The sequence below is a fragment of the Scyliorhinus torazame genome, chromosome 16 (assembly GCF_047496885.1).
Source record: "Scyliorhinus torazame isolate Kashiwa2021f chromosome 16, sScyTor2.1, whole genome shotgun sequence".
Taxonomy (NCBI): Eukaryota; Metazoa; Chordata; class Chondrichthyes; order Carcharhiniformes; family Scyliorhinidae; genus Scyliorhinus; species Scyliorhinus torazame.
In genome coordinates, this window is record NC_092722.1 from 165340015 (window position 1) to 165359129 (window position 19115).

Sequence of the window (19115 nt, forward strand, 5' to 3'; positions counted from 1 at the left end):
ACGCTCAATCAGTTTTGGTTGACCTTTCTTACTGAGTCCAGGGTGCAATCGATGGCTCCCACGTTGTTTTGTAAGCTCCTGAAGAACAGCCACTAGATCAACCACCTCGACAGAGAGAGAGACAGCGGATTGTGCATGGCGTCACACTGAGCACACTGCTTGTCAATACCTGATATGCTGGATGATTTTACACAGCAATCATCTATCACGATTTGGCCTATCTTGGCCTCTTCTGATTTTCTTCATTGGTTATTGAATCGCTATTGGGCGATTTAGCCGGTGCTCTATTTCTATAAATAATGAGCTTAGTTTTTATTTTTATTTTATAAATTTAGAGTACCCAATTCATTTTTTACAATTAAGGGGCAATTTAGCGTGGCCAATCCATTTACCCTGCACATCTTTGGGATGTGGGGGCGAAACCTACGCAAACATGGGGAGAATGTGCAAACTTCACACAGACAGTGACCCAGAGCTGGGATCGAACCTGGGACCTGGGCACCATAAGGCAGCAATGATAATGAGCTTAGTTAAGGATATGCCAAACAGTGGCAGAGTACTATAATAAAGCACATGCCTAGGTTTTATTGGTCATCGAGATGATTTGCGTACTGCTTGATCAGGATTGTGAGAGGCTCCATGACTGGCACAGATATAACTGGCTGTGTCTTTCATAACATTCACCATTCAATAAGAACTGGGCTTTGACATCACAAGCAGAGAGTCCCTGGCTGCATTGCAACCTGGAGTACACGAGGGAGAGAGCATCACAATGATCAACATTCAGGGAACTCCTCAGGGAAATGCAGAAAGGGGGATCAAAGCATCCTCCAGGTGGCATGAGTGACATTCCTGGCAGGCTTGTTGGCACAAAAACCCAGAGTATGTGCTTCCTTAATTCAATTTCTTCAGAGAGCTTGCAGGACTGGGTCAGACAAAAACTCTGTGTTTTCCTTCAGTGTCTGGCTTGGCTGCTTGTTCCTGCTCTAGATATTTTTAGAACGTATCATAAAAAGATTGATGAGACTTGTGGTGAAGTTAGCTGCAGGTTAAGTGTGTGAGCCAATCACTATTCCATCCATACCTAGCTGATCCCAGTCTGTTGCTGAAATGTGCAGATTAAACTGTTTTTAAAAGCCACTGTCAAATACTCCAGCCGCTTACATTTATTTTATCCAAATCAGCAGTCCAATGGGTATAAACGATATAACCCACAGGTAAATACTCTTCTTAACCACAATGCTTTTCCATTGGTGAAGCAATTGGCCTTATGGAAGCTCACCTCCCACAATCATCCCACAGATGTGTGAACTGCCGAATCATCAGAACATAGAACTTAGGAACAGGAGTGGGTCATTGGGTGATCTGGATATGACCTTAACTCAACTTTCTTGTCTTGCTCCAGCATCTCGACAGCGGCGTCAATGTGTTCCGGAACGCGCGTACCGTAGACATCGTTTGCATATCATTAGCAGGCCTGACCCAATATTCTCCGAGGCCTCTGCGATTCTCCGCCTCCAATGGACCGAGTTCCTGATGGCGATGTTCACTAGTGCTTTTAAAAATCGTGAAACCAGCGTGGCGGCTGCTGTAGGAGAGAGAGGGGGTAAGGGCCAGGGGGAGTAGTGGGGGGGGGGGGGGGGTGGGCAGGAGGTGGGCAGTGGAGTCGAGATGGCCGGGCATGGAATAACATTGCCGCAGCTGGCAAGGCAGCCATGCAGTTGCGCACACCGCTAATAGCCCACTTTGAACCGAGTGCCATAGGTTATATAAGTGTCCTGCCAGGCAACCCCCCCCCCTTCGCGGGTGCCCTCTGGCCCTAGCTAACCCATCAACTGGATGGGCACGCTGCAGCACAACCAGTGCCATCTTTTTGGCTGGGATGAGTGTGTGTGGGGACTGTAATGTGTATGTGCGGCTACAGCTTGTCAGCCTCCCGACTGTCAATCACGGACCCAGCGAACCCCGCACCGTTTTTCATTGGAGTCAATGGTGTTCCACTCGACACTGGTGCTAGCCCCTCAATGGTAGCGGAATCGGTCCAGGTGTGATTCCGGTTTTTCTGTCATAAAAGTCCATGGATTCTGCGTTGGCGCCAACACATAATCTTAGAAACGGAGAATCGCGCCCCTGTTTTTCTCTCTCCATCCTTGAATAAAGGTGTTACTTTTGTTATTTTCTGCTAGGATCCTTCTGGAATCTAAGGAATTTTGGGAGATTATAACCAATGCCTCTGCTATCTATGCAGCTAACTCTTTTCAGACCCTATGATGATGGCCATCTGGTTCTGGGGACTTGCAAGACTTTAAATCTCATGGGTGGGATTCTCCAGCCACCCCGCCGGGTCGGAGCATCGGCGGGGGGGGGGGGCGGCATGAATCCCGCCCCGACGCCGGCTGCTGAATTCTCCGGTGCCGGGGTTTTGGCGGGGGCGGGAATCGGGCCGCGCCGATCAGCGGCCTTTGGCAGCGGCCCCCTCCCCCGGTGATTCTCCGGCCCGCGATGGGCCGAGCGGCTGCCCGTTTTCGGCTGGACCCGCCGGCGTAAATCAAACCGGGTCTGTACCGGCGGGACCTGGCTCTACGGGCGGCCTGCAGAGTCCTTGGGGGGGGGGGTGCGGGGTGATCTGGTCCTGGGGGGTGCCCCCACGTTGGCCTGGCCCGCGATCGGGGCCCACCGATCCGCGGGTGGGCCTGTGCCTTGGGGGCACTCTTTCCTTCCGGGCCGGCTGCTGTCAACCTCCGCCATTGCCGGCACGGAGAAGAACCCCCCTGCGCATGCGCTGGGATGACGGCAGCACACGCTGGCGCTCCCGCGCATGTGCCAACTCGGGCCGGCCGACAGAGGCCCTTTGGCGACGGTTGGCAAGGCGCCAACCCCGCTGGCGCTGGCCTAGCCCCTGAAGGTGCGGAGGATTCCGCACCTTCTGGGCGGCCCAACGCCGGAGTGGTTCACGCCACTCCTCGGCGCCAGTATGGCCCGTCCCGCCGGGTAGGGGAGAATCCGACCCAATAGCTTTCCCAACATCTTTTTTTTCTGCTGATGGCGATTGTTTTAAGTTCCTCTCTTTCACTTCTTCATTTATAAATATCTTGTGAGTTTTCCCGGCCTTCTCGAGTGAAGACAGACATGAATTCACCAGACTCACTCTCTAGAGGGTGAACCCGAGCTTCGGTTACTCTTTTCCTATTTAAATAATTGTAGAAACTCTTGCTATCTGTTTTCATATGACTCTATAGCTTTCTCTCATGTTCTACCTTCTCCCTCTTCATTTGGTCATTGTAGCTGGTTCTTAAATCTGCCCAATCTTCTGACCTATCAGCAGTCTTTGCAGATCTGGACAGTGTTTCCTTCAATAGGATACAATCCTTAACTTCCTTATCTAACCATAGATGCCGCATCCTTCTCAAAAAAGCTTCTGTGAACTGAAAACTTACTGAAGTATTGCAGTTTATTTCTATGATATTTTCCCCATTATATTTTGTTGCTAACACCCTATTATTATGAAACAACACTTCCTTGAGTTCACTAGTTCCATGGAAGGGACGCTAGCGAAACCTTAGAAATTAACAGGAAGAGGCCAATCAGCTTATTGTTTCTTAGAGAAATTGAAACGAATGCCTGCTCTCTCCCGAAAGCCCTGTATCATCTTCTCATGAAACCCTCAGAATATATGAAAAATCTTGAATGCGGCCTGCAACTGTAACACTTTCCTACCACATTATTTCCACTGAGCTATCTTGTCTGGTATTCATTTCTGCCTTTCGACTTTTGTAGTATTGTCTTCACAGTAGGTGGTACATGATGCTGGCTGATCTCAGCATCACACTTTTACCTGTTTGACTCTATCTTCAAGCTGGATAATTCTAGTGTCTGTAGCATCTTCTGCCTGAGGGTCCCAAAGATGGGGGGGCGGGATTCTCCGGTCGCCGAAGACGGAATTATGTTCGGCAATTGGCCAGAGAATCAATGTTGGCGCCGAAATCGGGGGCTGCGCTGCATGGGATGCTCTGCCCCCTCCTAAGCGGCGTACTCTAGGGTATGCCGCCCGCTGTATCAATGGCCTCAGGACGTTACCTGAGGCCCACCTCCCTGATGCTCCGCTCCCGACCGGCCGAGTTCCTGACGGCGTCCTATTTTTTTTGTTGGGAACTCGGCATGGTGGCTGCGGACTCAGTCCAGCACCGCCAGTCAGGGGCGAGCCGATCCGCGGGCAGGGGAAACGTTGGCAGGGGCTGGGGGCACTGTTGAGGGGTGGTCCGGGGGCCGCGAGCATGACCAAAAGAGGGGGCACCATTTGGCAGGCCGAGTCTGTGGTGTTGGGTGCTCTGAGGTACAGATGAACCAACACGGTTGCGATTGGTACAACGCAGTTTTATTCCAACTTGTTATTTACAGATCTGTCTTGGTACTCAGCACGTGGTGACTGTGTGAGTGTCTTGTTAATGAGGTCCTGTCCTTGTCCTTGTCTCCAGATGGACTGTCCACCAGGTGTCGTGTTTCTTGTCTTATACTGTGTCTGCTCTTGTCTGTGATTGGCTGTCGTGTTATGTGTGCTAATTGGTCTGTTGGTCTATCTATCATGATGTGTGTGTTTGAATATCGTGACAGGGTCCACATGCGGCGGCACCATGTTACACGGCGCGGCTGCTGCAGGCCTCCGGCGTGCGCATGCGCGGCCATGGACCCGGCAATTCTCCGGCCGTATTGGCAGCTAGAGGCCGGTGCTCAACGCTGCCTGTCTGTTAGACCCCCCCCCACCAAACGGAGGGTCGGTGGCCATTTTGCGCCGATTTTAAAGTCATAAAGTGCCACCGTTCCCACGCCGGCTTCAGGACATAGCCTGAAACCCGGCGAATCCAGCCCGCGATTTTTGAGCCACCCATTCATCAACACTTTTACCTTGCTCCCCCCTAACACCTCACCAACCTGTCAGCCTTCACCCAAACCTGAAATTATCTGTGTCCTCCCCTCCTGCCTCACCCTTCTCTGGGCTTCCCTCAACACTCCCCATTGTTATGCCTCTTTACTGCTGTGTCTGCACATTCCTGCCTGGCACCACTCTAATGCTGTAGTGTAGCTGCAATCTGAGGCGCAGGAAAGTTTGAAACCTTTTCAATGCATATTTACTGTCATTATCTAAGTACAGTTCTGACTCACGGCTGGGAAAATGATTTTGGCACTGGAGTAGCAAGGGGGTGGAATTTCTTCAATATTTTCCCCAGCATGAAGCTGGGAGGCCTGCTTTAATTATTTAGAGCAAAGACCACTCTTACACAAGTAACTGACTAAGTCAAGTTACCTCTTCTTTCTCAAATACAATCAGTGCCTTCGATTCTACCACATTCTGGTTATCTTGGTACTGCAAGGCCTCAAGACTACTTTCCAGACTGATATCAGATCCTCTCTTTCCCCCCGAAGCACTTCTATTATGTGCACACCGCACAGGGGACGTGGTTCGCGCCGTCAGTCGGGTGGGAAGGGACCTGATAGAGCTGGCAATGCAGACTCAGCAGAGATTGGTAAGTCATCTTTAATTCATCTTTCACTCAAAATCCACCCAGCCCTCCCCAAACCATGAAAGCATCAGGGCTCTCACCCTCAATGGCACATTTATTGGAGGCTCTGCCCCTGCACCTCCTCCTCCAGAACAATTATTGCCCTCCCTACACAAAGCGGGTACCCCACCCCACAACCACTGAGCAGTTTCACCGCCACTCTACCCTCAATGCCGGCTTCCCCCTCAATTCCCACTCCCCCCTCAGTGTTGGCTTTTCCAGCGTCAATGCAAGTCCCCCCCCCCCCCCCCCCCAATGTCAATTCCCCTCCCATCACTGCCAAGACCCCCCTTTCAAAGGCCTTGGTGCTCTCCCTCCCCCACAACACATAACGGGAACCCCAACCCCTCCCAATTGGGCTCCCCAGAGACCTGCCCCTGGCACTGCCCCTTAGCACAGGTTGACGTTGCCAGATTGGCAGTGCCAGCATGGGCAGTGCTAACCTGTGCTAGGAGCCAGTGCCCAGGCATGCCCCTCTTCCCCTCTGCAGCTAAAGTGATCCTGGAGCCCCCAGCAGGAACAGCTCACCTATTTCCATCTTCGAAAAGCTGTTGTGAACATCGACTGTGTGACGTCACGTCAGCGAGGTTTGAATATTCAGTGAGGGGAGGAGTGGGAATCATGTGTCATGTAGGCCCTTTAATAATATGTACATTCATTAAAATATATTTAAAGGGGGGGGCCTCGCTATGTCACCACTGCGGAAGCGGGGTAAAACAGAAAATAAGATCGCGCTGGTGAGATTCCCGTTTCCCCACTCATGCGAGATTCTGCACCCGCGTTGTCATTCTCGCTAATGGTGAATGGGGGTGAAAAATTGCCCCCAACATCTCCAATTGTGTGTGGGCTGTGAAAGGTATTTCCTCCCTGGATTGAAAAGCTCTGATGATATTGTTTAGTTATGAGCAAAGTGATATCCTTCCATATATTTCATGAGGTTTCTATGCCAAAGTTAATCTGGCAAACCCTGGAATAACTCAGCGAATCCATCAGTGAAAGGACAGGTTAACGTTTTGTCAGAATACAGAGCCTTGATTTTGTTCTGCGACAGAATTCGGTCATTGTTGAGGCCCATTGAGAAAAGCATTGGTTCAGCTTATTGTACGTCGGACATACTTTTTTGATGCTTCAATCTGTTCTATAGAATAAAAAGAATAACAATAGGAATTGTTGCAAATGCACAACAGCTCTGTCAGCTTCTGAAGAGTACGGACATCATACTTGTGGACCATTTGTGAGGACTGGAAACAGGAGTTTGACTAAGCCGTGTTGCCGAGCAGGCTTAAAGAACACAGAGGGGGGAGGACTGGCTGTTGGATTGGGGTGGAGAGTAACAGGCCATCTCAGTCAGGGAGCGAGGTTGCACGGTAAAGCTGTAAAAAGACAGAAGGAAGGGATGACTGCAGCTGTGCGTTTTCCTAATCCTTTTCCTCGCTACCTAATCTTTCAGCACCTGTGACGCTTCCTGTCCGAGTTTAGAGTGAGATTAGTAAGGGTGGAGAGTTCGTCTCCGTGAGGGTTGCAGGGAGGTGCAATAGCTTCCAAATTCCCCTCTGACTTCACTGAGTTTGCTGGAGTTTTAGTTATTTATTTTTGAATTCAGGACATGGCTCAACTCCAGCTTTATTTTCTACAGGGTGTCCACATTCCAGGCCTGTTCCTTCTTCATACAATTTTGTCTTGATTTTCTGCTTCTATACAGAACAGAGCAATGAAATTCCATCAGGATTTTCCCTGTTTCCTGCATGGACATCGGTGCGAATTGGCCGAATCTCAAGAGAAATGGAGCATGTGGCTGAAAACAGCTCTTCACGCCAGTTCTCAGCTGGTTTCCTCAGTGTCCTGTCAAAGATAAATTGAACGATGATGGAGAGAACTGCATCATTGCCAGCTTTTTCAGCTCTCTCTTGTCCAGACCCATGCCTTCATGTTAATGACTGAACTAGCATTCTTGCTTTGCTACTTTTTTGCATCTAGCTCCATGTTTCAATCTTTCCAATCGGGTTTTCGCCCCTGCCACGTTCGAGTCACAGAATTGTCACTGTGCAGGAGGCGGCCATTTGGCCCATCGTCTCTGTACCGGCTCTCCAAACGAGGAAACAGAAATGGCCTTAAACAAAGGTACAAAAGGGCAGCACAGTGGCGCAGTGGGTTAGCCTTGCTGCCTCACGGCGCTGAGGTCCCAGGTTCGATCCCGGCTCTGGGTCACCGTCCGTGTGGAGTTTGCACATTCTCCCCGTGTTTGCGTGGGTTTCGCCCCCACAACCCAAAGATGTGCAAGGTAGGTGGATTGAACATGCTAAATGAAAATGAAAATCGCTTATTGTCACAAGTAGGCTTCAAATTAAGTTACTGTGAAAAGCCCCTAGTCGCCACATTCCAGCGCCTGTTCGGGGAGGCTGGAACAGGAATCGAACCGTGCTGTTGGCCTGCCTTGGTCTGCTTTCAAAGCCAGCGATTTAGCCCAGTGTGCTAAACCAGCCCCTTATTTGCCCCTTAATTGGAAACAAATGTATTGGGTACACAAAATTTATGAAAAAAAAACAAAGGTACAAATGATTGTGACCAGTGTTCCCTCTAGGACGCATGGCTGCACAGCAGTCCAAGGTTTACTGTGCAGGTTGAGCACACATTGGCCCCTTTAAGCTACCACTAAAAAGATTTAAAGGGCTCACACACTTAAATGAATCGACTGTGCACTGCAAAAATATTAGATATTACGTTAACTATGACTATAGTACTGCATCCTTCATAGACGTCCTCATCCTCTTAGCAGCTTTTGAAATCATAAACTGTACCACTCTCCTCTGATGTCTTTCCGCTGTCTTCTGGTCAATGGTGGAAATAACCTTGCTTAATCCTACTCTTACCACAGGGCAGCACGGGGCAGTTAGCACTGCTGCCTCCGGCGATGAGGACCCGGGTTCGAATCCCGGCTCTGGGTCACTGACCGTGTGGAGTTTGCACAATTTTCCCATGTCTGCGTGGGTTTCACCCTCACAACCCAATGATGTGCAGTTTAGGTGGATTGGCCACGCTAAATTGCTCCTTAATTGGAAAAAAATAATAATTGGGTACTCTAAATTTATTTAAAAGAAGAAAGAAAAATAATCCTGGGCGCGGGATTCTCTGATCCTGCGGCTAAGTGTTGACGCCATCGTAAATGCCGTTGTGTTTCCTGACGGCGTCAACATGGCCTCAGGATCAGCAATTCTGGCCCCTACAGGTGCCAGCACGATCCCGGCATCAACTGAGCGCCGCGGTGTCCGCGCATGCGCAGTGGTACCGGTGCCAACGCGCGCATACGCAGTGGCTCCCTTCTCCGCGCTGGCCCCGAGGCAACATGGCGTAGGGCTAAAGGGGCCGGCGCGGAAGAAAGGAGGCCCCCAGCCCGAGAGGCCAGTCCGCCGATCGGTGGGACCCGATCGCGGGCCACACCACAGCAGAGGCCCCCCCCCCCCCCCGGGTCGGAACCCCCCCCTCGGCCCCCATAGGCCTCCCCCAGATCCTTCCACGCCAAGGTCCCGTCGGGTAAGACCACACGTGGACGGCGCCGGTGGGACTTGGGTTTTGTGTTACGGCCGCTCGGCCCATCCCGTGCCGAGAATCGGCGGGGGAGTGGGGGGGGGGGGGGGGGCGCGGAGAGCGGCCCCCAACCGGTGGCATGCCGACCACGCTGGCGCCGATGACGGCGATGCTCAGCTCTGCGGAGAATCGCGTCCCGGCGTTGGAGTTGTGTGGCGCGATTCGCACCGGTCGTGGCGATTCTCCGACTCGGCCCCGGGCTGAGAAAATCCCGCCCCCTATTCTTACCAATCCGATCATAACGAGTGAATCTCCAGAAATGACTTTGCTAACTGCCCCAGCACCATCACATCTGGAATCATGCGTGGGTCTGTGCTGGATCACTGCTCTTGCTCATTTATCTATCCTTTGGCAACATCATGGGTAGGATTCTCCAGTCCCCCAGCCATGCATTTCTCAGCGAAGCGCTATTCGCTGGCAGTGGGATTCTATCTTCACGCCTCTTATCAATGGGATATCTCTTTGAAACCACTCCACATCACCGGGAAACCTTCAGGCAGGGGTGCGCTGCCAACGGGGAAAGGAAAACCCCAATGGCCATGTGTAAGCAGACTCAATGGATGATACCCACCACCCTCTCTACTACCTATTTTGACAGCTCCACTATCTCAGTGTTGTCAAATGGCTCGTCCAATATTTAGCCTTGAACAAGCTGCATTGTCTTTAGTTAAATACTGGAAAGACCAAAGCCATTGACCTGTTTTTTCTAGCCATGTGTGGCAGGACCCATCATGAGGGATTCAGTGGGACAGTTGAAAGGTGATTGACTTTCGGTGGGACCAGTAGAGCCGTGTGGCAAATGGGCCAGGAAATCTCGGCCCTTGTCTCTAGCCTCCACCACATCTCTGCACCTTCACCATTGATTCCATTCTCTTTCACCCAGTTATACTCACAGCCACTGCCATGTCTTCCCTGACCTTCACAATGGACCACCTCAACAACCTCCGTCACCTCTGACCTCCAGCACCATCTAATGACTGATTGAAGGAGACAGCCAGGAAACGGGATCAAAAAAATTAAAAGAGATTCTAGTATGAAATTTGGCAGGGCCTCTGGGAAACCTGTACTTGATATCCCTTCATTGTATCATTCCCACTCTAACCCACTAATTCTCCCTTTCTGCCTCCCCCAAAATATCAGGCCTATTCTCTGACTCTGATTTTGTACACCAAATTTGGGTGATATAATCACATTGAGTCCTACTTACGGCATAGTGCCCAACTTTTGCACACTAGAGACCCTCGTCTGCCTATGACAAAGGCCACCAAAATGAAGCTAATCAAATAGAGCAGTGTACACTGTGTCCAAGATTAGGATTGAAATGGCCCAATTCTTTCTCTTCCTCAGCCCTGTTCTCATCTGATTTCAACATTGGGCCATTTGAAAGGAACTATTCCACTAGCAGTGGTAAGGGAAGCACAACCAGAGTCTTAATTCCAATGGTAAGTGAGGCAGTTGAACCAATAGCGACCAAATTGATGCCTGTGAGCATCATGCTACATTGTGGGGACTTGGTGATTAGCATGATTGGGCCTGGTGGCTCTGCACTAGTGGCTGTCACAAGATTAACCACATTTGCTGCTCATTTAGGATTCCCTTGCTGTCCCTTCTACTGTGCAGAAGGAAGCCATTGGCCCATCGTGTCTGCACCAACCCTCTTGATAGAGCACCCTACCCAAGCCCATTGCACCCCCTCACCTAACCTGCGCATCTTTGGACAATGAGGGGCAATTTACCCTGACTTTTCCACCTAACCTGCACATCTTTGGACAATGAGGGGCAATTTACCCTGACCAATCCACCTAACCTGCACATCTTTGGACTGCAGGAGGAAATCAGAGCACCCGGAGAAAACCCATGTAGACACGGGGAGAAAGTGCAATCTCCACACAGTCACCCAAGGCCAAAATTGAACCCGGATCAATGACACTGTGAGGCAGCAGTGCTAACCACTGTGCCACCGTGCCGCACGCTGTAGTAAAGGATCTTTGACTTCAACAAGTTTCATAAATCCCACCCAGCTGGGGCTCCTTAGTGGGACCTTTAAATGTAGCTCCCAGGCCCGGACCGGCAGTTCCCAATAGTCCTGGGCTGGCTCTTTTGTTTTGTGCCGCTGTAATTGGTTTATTTTTAGTTTAAACTAAACCAGTTTGGCTTTTCACTCAGCACCTCCTAGAGTCATTACACAAATGTAACCATTGACTCAGTGTCAGCATAACACAGGAAGGTACAGTTAAAATCACCTCCTAATTTGTTTTATTGTTCAAAGGGATGTGGGCTTTGATGGCACAGTCAGTATTTGGTGCCCATCCAAATTTCCCTTTAACTGAGTGGCTTGCTGGACCATTTCAGGGGCAGTTAAGAGTCAGCCACCATTGCTGTGGATCTGGAATCACATCCAGGCCAGACCAGGTTAGGATGGCCGATTTCTTTTCCTAAAGGACATCAGTGAACCAGATGGGTTTTTACAACAATCAATGGCCACCATTACTCAGACTAGCTCGATGTTATTAAATTAATTTAAATTTCACCAGGGGTTATGAACCGCTGTCCCCATATTATTAGTCTGGGTTTCTCGATTACTAGTCCAGTGACATTACCACCACACTACCATCTCCCCAAACTGCTGCTGTGCTTCCAAGATCTGGGGCGAAATTCTCCGGAAACGGCGCGATGTCCGCCGACTGGCGCCCAAAACGGCGCAAATCAGACCGGCATTGCGCTGCCCCAAAGGTGCGGAATGCTCCGCATCTTTGTGGGCCGAGCCCCACCCTTGAGGGGCTAGGTCGGCGCCGGACGAATTTCCGCCCCACCAGCTGGCGGAAAAGGTCTTTGGTGCCCCGCCAGCTGGCGCGGAAATGACACCTCCGGGCGGCGCATGCGCGGGAGCGTCAGCGGCCGCTGACGGCATCCCCGCGCATGCGCAGTGGAGGGAGTCTCTTCCGCCTCTGCCATGGTGGAGACCGTGGCGGAGGCGGAAGGGAAAGAGTGCCCCCATGGCACAGGCCCGCCCGCGGATCGGTGGGCCCCGATCGCGGGCCAGGCCACCGTGGGGGCACCCCCCCGGCGCCCCCCCCCAGGACCCCGGAGCCCGCCAGCGCCGCCTTGTCCCGCTGGTAAGGTAGGTGCTTTAATTTATGCCGGCGGGAGAGGCATTTTAGCGGCGGGACTTCCATCCGGGCCGGAGAATCGAGCGGGTGGTGCCGCCAACCGGCGCGGCGCGATTCCCGCCCCCGCCGAATATCCGGTGCCGGAGACGTTGTATAAAACGGGATTTTGCGATAATTCACGCCGGCGGGATTATCCGGTCCCGCCGACAGCATCCCCCCCCCCGTCGTGATTTTCCGGCGGTAAGAGGAGCATTCAACGGGAAACCCTGTTGACAACAGGGGGATCAGAAGATCTGGCCACTGGCCAATGGCGGGACACTTCAGCTGACTTGAAAACCCAGCGTGGAATGTCCTGCCCGTTAGGTTTGCATCCATTGTATATTCTCAACTGTGTCATACTTATTTCCAATTTCCAATATATAGGGCAGGGATTTTCGGCCGCACCCGCTACCAGATCGCCACGGACGGGACGGTGACCATGTAAAGGTCCATTGACCTCGCGCGGGAATTTCCGGTTGCAGGGCGGGCGCGGCCGAAAAATCCCGCCCAAAACGTCAGTTGAGACAACCAATTCTTTAAAATGGTCAATATTCTTATCATTGTAGGGACATATAGTTGCTGGCAGCTGCAGGGGTGATGGCTGGCACTTATTACGATGCTTTAGCGAAAGCTACCTATTCTGCCTGTCTGACGATGAGGCAGCAACTAGCTCGTTCATTAGGCTGTCCTCACAGCCCTTTCTGCATTGAGGAAAAAGCTGAAAATGAAGGATTTTTGGCTCCAACAAGTGCCATAAATCGATGAGTGTACGAAAATCAGAATGCTGGTGGAATTAAATACCAACTAATATAAAAGATTGCTTATTGTCAATTTAATCAAGTCTACAGACAAGCCTGCATTTATCGAGGAAGGGTGTGCCAGCTAAACACCGATTAAAGAAGAAATCATTTTGAGTTTTCTGATGTTGTATGGATTTGACATGCTGGCTCATAATTAAGCAGATTTGCACATATTAATGTAACATTTAGTGGTGACAGGCATGGCAAACTGCATATAGTTAAGAGATGAGAAAACTAGCTGAAATTCAGATCTTTTAAGGTCAATATGACCCAACGTACTCAAATTCATTGAATGTGTTGAACTAATGCCAAAAGTTCTGGCATTAGATTCCAAGTTTTCTTAAGCAGGGTCAGCTCTGACTGTACTGACCTAACACAGGAACTTGCATTGGCATCATGTCACAATGCTTGCTTGTATGGTCGTGCTGTGTGAAAAGCCAAATTACACCCTTAATTAACTACAGCACACATAGTTTGAAGCAAACATGCTTCAATGTGAAGAAGGGTTCAATTGGCGCCGATTTTAACATTGTGTCAGTTTTGGGTGGGTGAATCAGTTTAAAACTCACCTGCTCTTGGCTATTGGAGCTCCCAAGCTTACCGATAACCTTACCAGAGAGTTTCCCACTCGATTAGTTGATCCGAGTGGAAACCTGCCCACTTCCAGGGAGCAGTTTCCGGTGGCTCAGCCAAAACCCTGTTTAAAGCAGGGACATGCCTCTTAAAGGAAGCTAGCACTCCCTCCTGGCATCTTGCATTTCTGAGAGATGCTGGGAGGAGAATGGATGAGTCACACATCCCACAGAGCAGCCCAAGGAGAGTTACAGTCACCCTCTTGAGAACTGCTTGCTGCATATTTGCAGTCAAGGTGCCCTGTACTGAGATCCCACAACAGACCACAACTATTTGGAAAAGTAATGCACTGGTTAGCTCTGGTTAATTGGTTTGTGCACTCAGACTGAGAGATGTGTGTGTTGACCCCTGTACTAGTTTGGAAGGCGTCAGAGGCAAAAGGATTCAGTGCAGTGGTGACTCTCACAGTGACTGGCAATGACTGATTCCCTCGGTACTGCTGCAGGATGTTTCGCAGATTGGTAACAGCTTGTCTGGTGAAGCACAGTCAGATGTCCAGGAAGGTGATCCTGTATATCCTGTAAGCTGCACAAGGCTTTCGATGAGCTCCCTCATCTGTTGTTCTCTATCAGAGTCAACTGCCTTTCATCTTGAAAGCTAAGGCTGCTGCAGAGGCTTGTTCTACTCTTCCTTCAAATATGGGAAAGTAGCTAGAGATACAAATCAGAATGCCTGCTCCACTGTCTACTGTCATCACAGAGACGTTTACATAACTGGCAACCCCAAGGAATCATTCCCTCTTTCACTTTTGCATTTATGTGCAGCTGACTAAGATACTCTCAATGTGTGCCTGCTAGTATCCTGAAGGAACCAGAGGCAAAAAAAAGTTGCATGCCATGGTGACTTTCATAGCTACTCGTAATGTGTGGGCACCAGTCCAATAGAGAGCAATTCTTCTTTCTGGATGCTGCGCATATCTGCCACTACCTGACATGACAATCTCAGCCTCCAAAAGCACTGCTATTCAGAGAGTCAAGAAAAACGACCCACTGTCTTGCCTGGACAGTGCCTCCTGTGACCTTCCACCTCTGTCCCTCCCCTCTCTGTCCCTCCTTCTCTGTCCCTCCCCTCAATGTCCTTCCCCTTCCTGTCCTTCCCCCTCCATCCCTCCCCCTCTACTCTATCCCTCCCCTCTTTATCTATCCTCTCTCTGACTTCCCCTCTCTGACCTCCCCTCTCTGTCCCCTCCCCATCCCCGCTCTTCCCATTCTGCCTATCCCCTCTATGTCTCCTCTACTTCTGTTGTCTATCTCTCTGATGTCTACCTCTCTTTCCACAGCACAGTCTTGCTGCTGCTGATGTTGTTTGCTTGCCTTGCCAGAAGTCCAATCTGAAGCAGCCATGGCACTCCCTCATCCTGTATCCTTCATGTGTGTGAAGATCTCCAAATTGCACAAGTCAGGCTCTGGCAAAGCATGATGCGACCAAACCATTTCTCAGAGGGAACCAAGAAAGCAGCTGAGCAGTACACCTGCACTAATCTCGGAACTCCAGACCTTGAATCTCGTGCACCTCTGCTTGCCTCCAACACTGGCGTTCCCAAACCTCAGGAACCTGTTCAGGGACTGTTAAATTCAATTATAGTTGCAATCTAATCTGAATATGATAATCATTAGCTTGCCTCTTCGGAGGGTGTTAATCCTAAACACCCATCTCTCCTTCATTAAAACTGGAAGTCAGGGGGTAGTTAGAGTTGGGCTTTGGATTTTTGATATTTTAATGTCAACCGGATCAATTTTAACTCTGTGGAAATGGGTGAGTTTTGAACGGGTTAAAATTGGGCCCTCAACCTTTGCTGGCAGGCAGGGTTAAAAGTTGCCCAACACAAGGTTTTGTTTTCTAGTTGGCTGAGCTCTCCTCTCTGTAGCTGTGTGTTCTTGCCAGTGCTGCTTTTTTGATTTGTGATATTATGGAGGCCATTAACCCCTTGTTCACAACACAGGTTGGTTGCCTGAACCGAGGAAGGGCGGATAAGGTTCAATTTTTGTTCTTGAAAAGCATTCAGGAAGGAACTGTTTCCAGTTTTTTTAGATTAACCGCTGAGTAAGGCAGTTCACTACTGATGCAAACTGTAAGAATCAGTGATTTCTTGCTTCGTGTGGTATTGACTTTCCACATGGTCTTGACAATAGGCACAATAAAACTTTTTTGCAGGAAGGAGATGATTTTTCAAATCTATACAACTTCAAGGTAACCAGGGAAAGTTCTCTCTCCTCCCCCCCCCCCCACCCCAAATATTTATATTTTTCTTCAAAGTCTCAGCCTGGGTTGCAGTAGGAGTTCAAAACTGGTTTTGTGCCTTTGGACTAGTGAAGGAATCTTTTCCTCTCATCATTCAATGAGTATAGAATTGGACATAGCTGTGAAGACTCTCATGGTCCAATAGCCAATTGAATGAGGGTGACTAGTATCAATGGAACAAATGTTCAGCGGGAAGACAGCTGTTGAGGGGTTGGATTGGTGATGGTGGGGTGTAAACCGATGTAGGCTTTTGCAATCTAAATCAGGATCAAAGTTGCGGTGGTAATCCTTTCTTTAGTTTTTATTAGAGTTCATGAAATGATATTCCCTCCCCCATTAAAGATATCAAAATATTTTTATAGACTATGCATACCAATCTAAGGATTCCCAGGGGAGGTGCAGACAAAATTCAGTCCAAATCCAATGTGTAGCAGGGATATATGATTCGTTATTTATTGGCAGGAGATTTGTAATATAACTTCATCAGCTGAAAAAGTGACCTTGAAGAGTCATGAGCCAATATGTATACATTACAACATATTTTTGGTTAAGCAATAAGTTCTTCCTTTGTACTACTTGTTTATTTTATTCTCGGAGGACATCAAACATATAGATTGATTTAGCCAAGTCCATCATTTTCCTTTGTTTGATAGTCTCTAGTATGATGTTTGCAGAAGTAGTGAGCATGTACCCTGTAGCAGGGCACCAGGGAATATACAGTTTGCATTTCATCAAGTCTGATCAAAAGGTTAAGAATTTGGGTCTATTTGAACATTCAAATTGAAACCACCCTTTTTAAAGGGAGAGGTCTTTCTTGCAGCTATATAATGCTATGGCGTTGCATGGTACACCCTCCAGTGTAACCAATGAAAATGACTATTCTGAAGGGCTGCTCGGTTTGCCTGCTGACAATTATATAAGATATAGATATATCTTCTATGACAGAAATATTAATTAATAATTCATTAAAAATATAGATCAGTAAACACAGTGAATGTCCAATTTTCTAAAAAGGTAATAGGGGCCAATGTCCATCCTTTCCTGCTTAATGGGGATAGGGCAGACGGCAGGTTAATGTGTTGAGAGGTATAGATGAAGAAAGATGGTTTATGGATGGGGAAAAGCTGAACGTAAAGGACATCATGCAGGATCTAAAGTTTTTGGAGTAGTTGGTGATGGTGCAAGTGAGATGAGAATTCATGTGTGATGTGAAGAGTACATAGAACATACAGTGCAGAAGGAGGCCATTCAGCCCATCAAGTCTGCACCGACCCACTTAAGTCCTCACTTCCACCCCATCCCCGCAACCCAACAACCTCCCCTAACCTTTTTGGACACTAAGGGCAATTTAGCATGTCCAATCCACCTAACCTGTGGGAGGAAACCGGAGCACCCGGGGGAAGCCCACGCAGTCACGGGGAGAATGTGCAGACTCCACACAGACAGTGACCCAGCGGGGAATCGAACCTGGGACCCGGGTGCTGTGAAGTCACAGTTCTAACCACTGTGCTACCGTGCTGCCCACAGTAAATGTGGCTTGGGAGTTCAAATGGCCAGGGCCACATGCTGTTCACCCACGGTCGCCAAGTTAAAATCAGGCCTACAGAAATTAGATAAAATGTCTAGGTACAAATTACATGGATGCACAGAGGCAGTTTTAAGGGAGCTAAATTTGTATTGGTAGATATTGGAAAGAAGGCATAGTTTTAAGTGTGTTTAATTTAATGTTTCTTTACCGGGAAATACAAAAACGTATAGTTAGGTAGATGCTGGACAAAGGTGTTTGTATGTGTGGGGGTCGATTTCAATTCCAACTGTGATTCTATTGTACTTAGAGAGGGGTATAGTGTGAAGAATAAATGGTAGTAGCAGTGGTTGCTTAGCAACTAGAGGCCCTTGTAAGGTAAGAAAGTTTTTTTGTTTTGTGAGGGCCACGAAGAATCCAGCACGAGTTTCAAGGATACAAAGAAATAAATAACATATATATATACACAACAGCAGCAACCTCGCTTGCTGCTTACTCCTTCCGGCTGGTTCCAAACTGGCCAGCTTTATTTATACAGGGAGTCTGCTAATGATTTCTCCGCCCCCCCTCATTGGGTAAGCTCATACTCCCACAGGATTGTGGGATTGTCATTCGTCCCCAGCCAATGGTAAGCAGGCAGGTTATAACATCCCTCCCTGCACAAAGTCCAAGGAATCCACCGAAGACCCTGGCGAAGGAGGGCGTCGGACTCGTTTTGCCGCAGGCCGTACACCATTTGCACGAGGCGCTGGATCGGGCGGCATGTAACGAGACGGAGACCGGCGCTTCCGTGATGAACGGCGTAACGGTTGTACATCCACGGCCCGTGGGCCCGAGGATTCACCCTCTGATGCGTCCTGTGTCTCCATCTCGGAGTCAGAGTCTGCTGCCTCTGTCACCTCGGCGTCTCTATCTCCGCGCGGTTCTGTAACGACCTGCGCCGGCTTTGAGTGAGGCACCAGAGGAAGATTGTGAGGACTACTTTCCATTGTTTCTGGTCTCGGTGGCTGTAGAAATTAGCTCCGGGGGCAGGGAATCTTTGGAGGGGATAGTCTTCTGGACCAAACGTGGTCTACATGTTTGCACTGGAGACGACCCTGGGCTTGCACCTGGTAAGATATCGGGCCCGTTTGGCAAAAAATTACGCCAGGGACCCACTGGGCACCACCAGCAAAATTGCGAACGAACACTGGGTCACCGGGCGCAAACTGCCGAATCGGCCGATGCCGAGAAAAACCCTGTCCCTGCCGTTCTTGTGTGCGGCGTACTTTTGCGCCAATGTCCGGGAAAACCATACTAAGGCGGGTGCGAAGTCTCCGGCCCATTAGGAGTTCTGTGGGAGCTACCCCAGTCACTGCATGGGGGGTGGCCCTATACGAAAACAAAAAGCGAGCCAGTCTCGTGTCCATTGACCCGGAAGACTGCTTCTTTAGGCCTCATTTGAATGTCTGCACTGCGCGCTCCGCCAACCCATTTGAAGCCGGGTGGTAAGGGGCAGTGCGGATATGGCGTATGCCGTTCATCTTCATGAACCTCGCAAATTCCTCACTGGTGAATGGAGTGCCGTTATCCGTGACCAGCACCTCGGGGAGGCCATGTGTACTAAAAGACAAACGCACCTTCT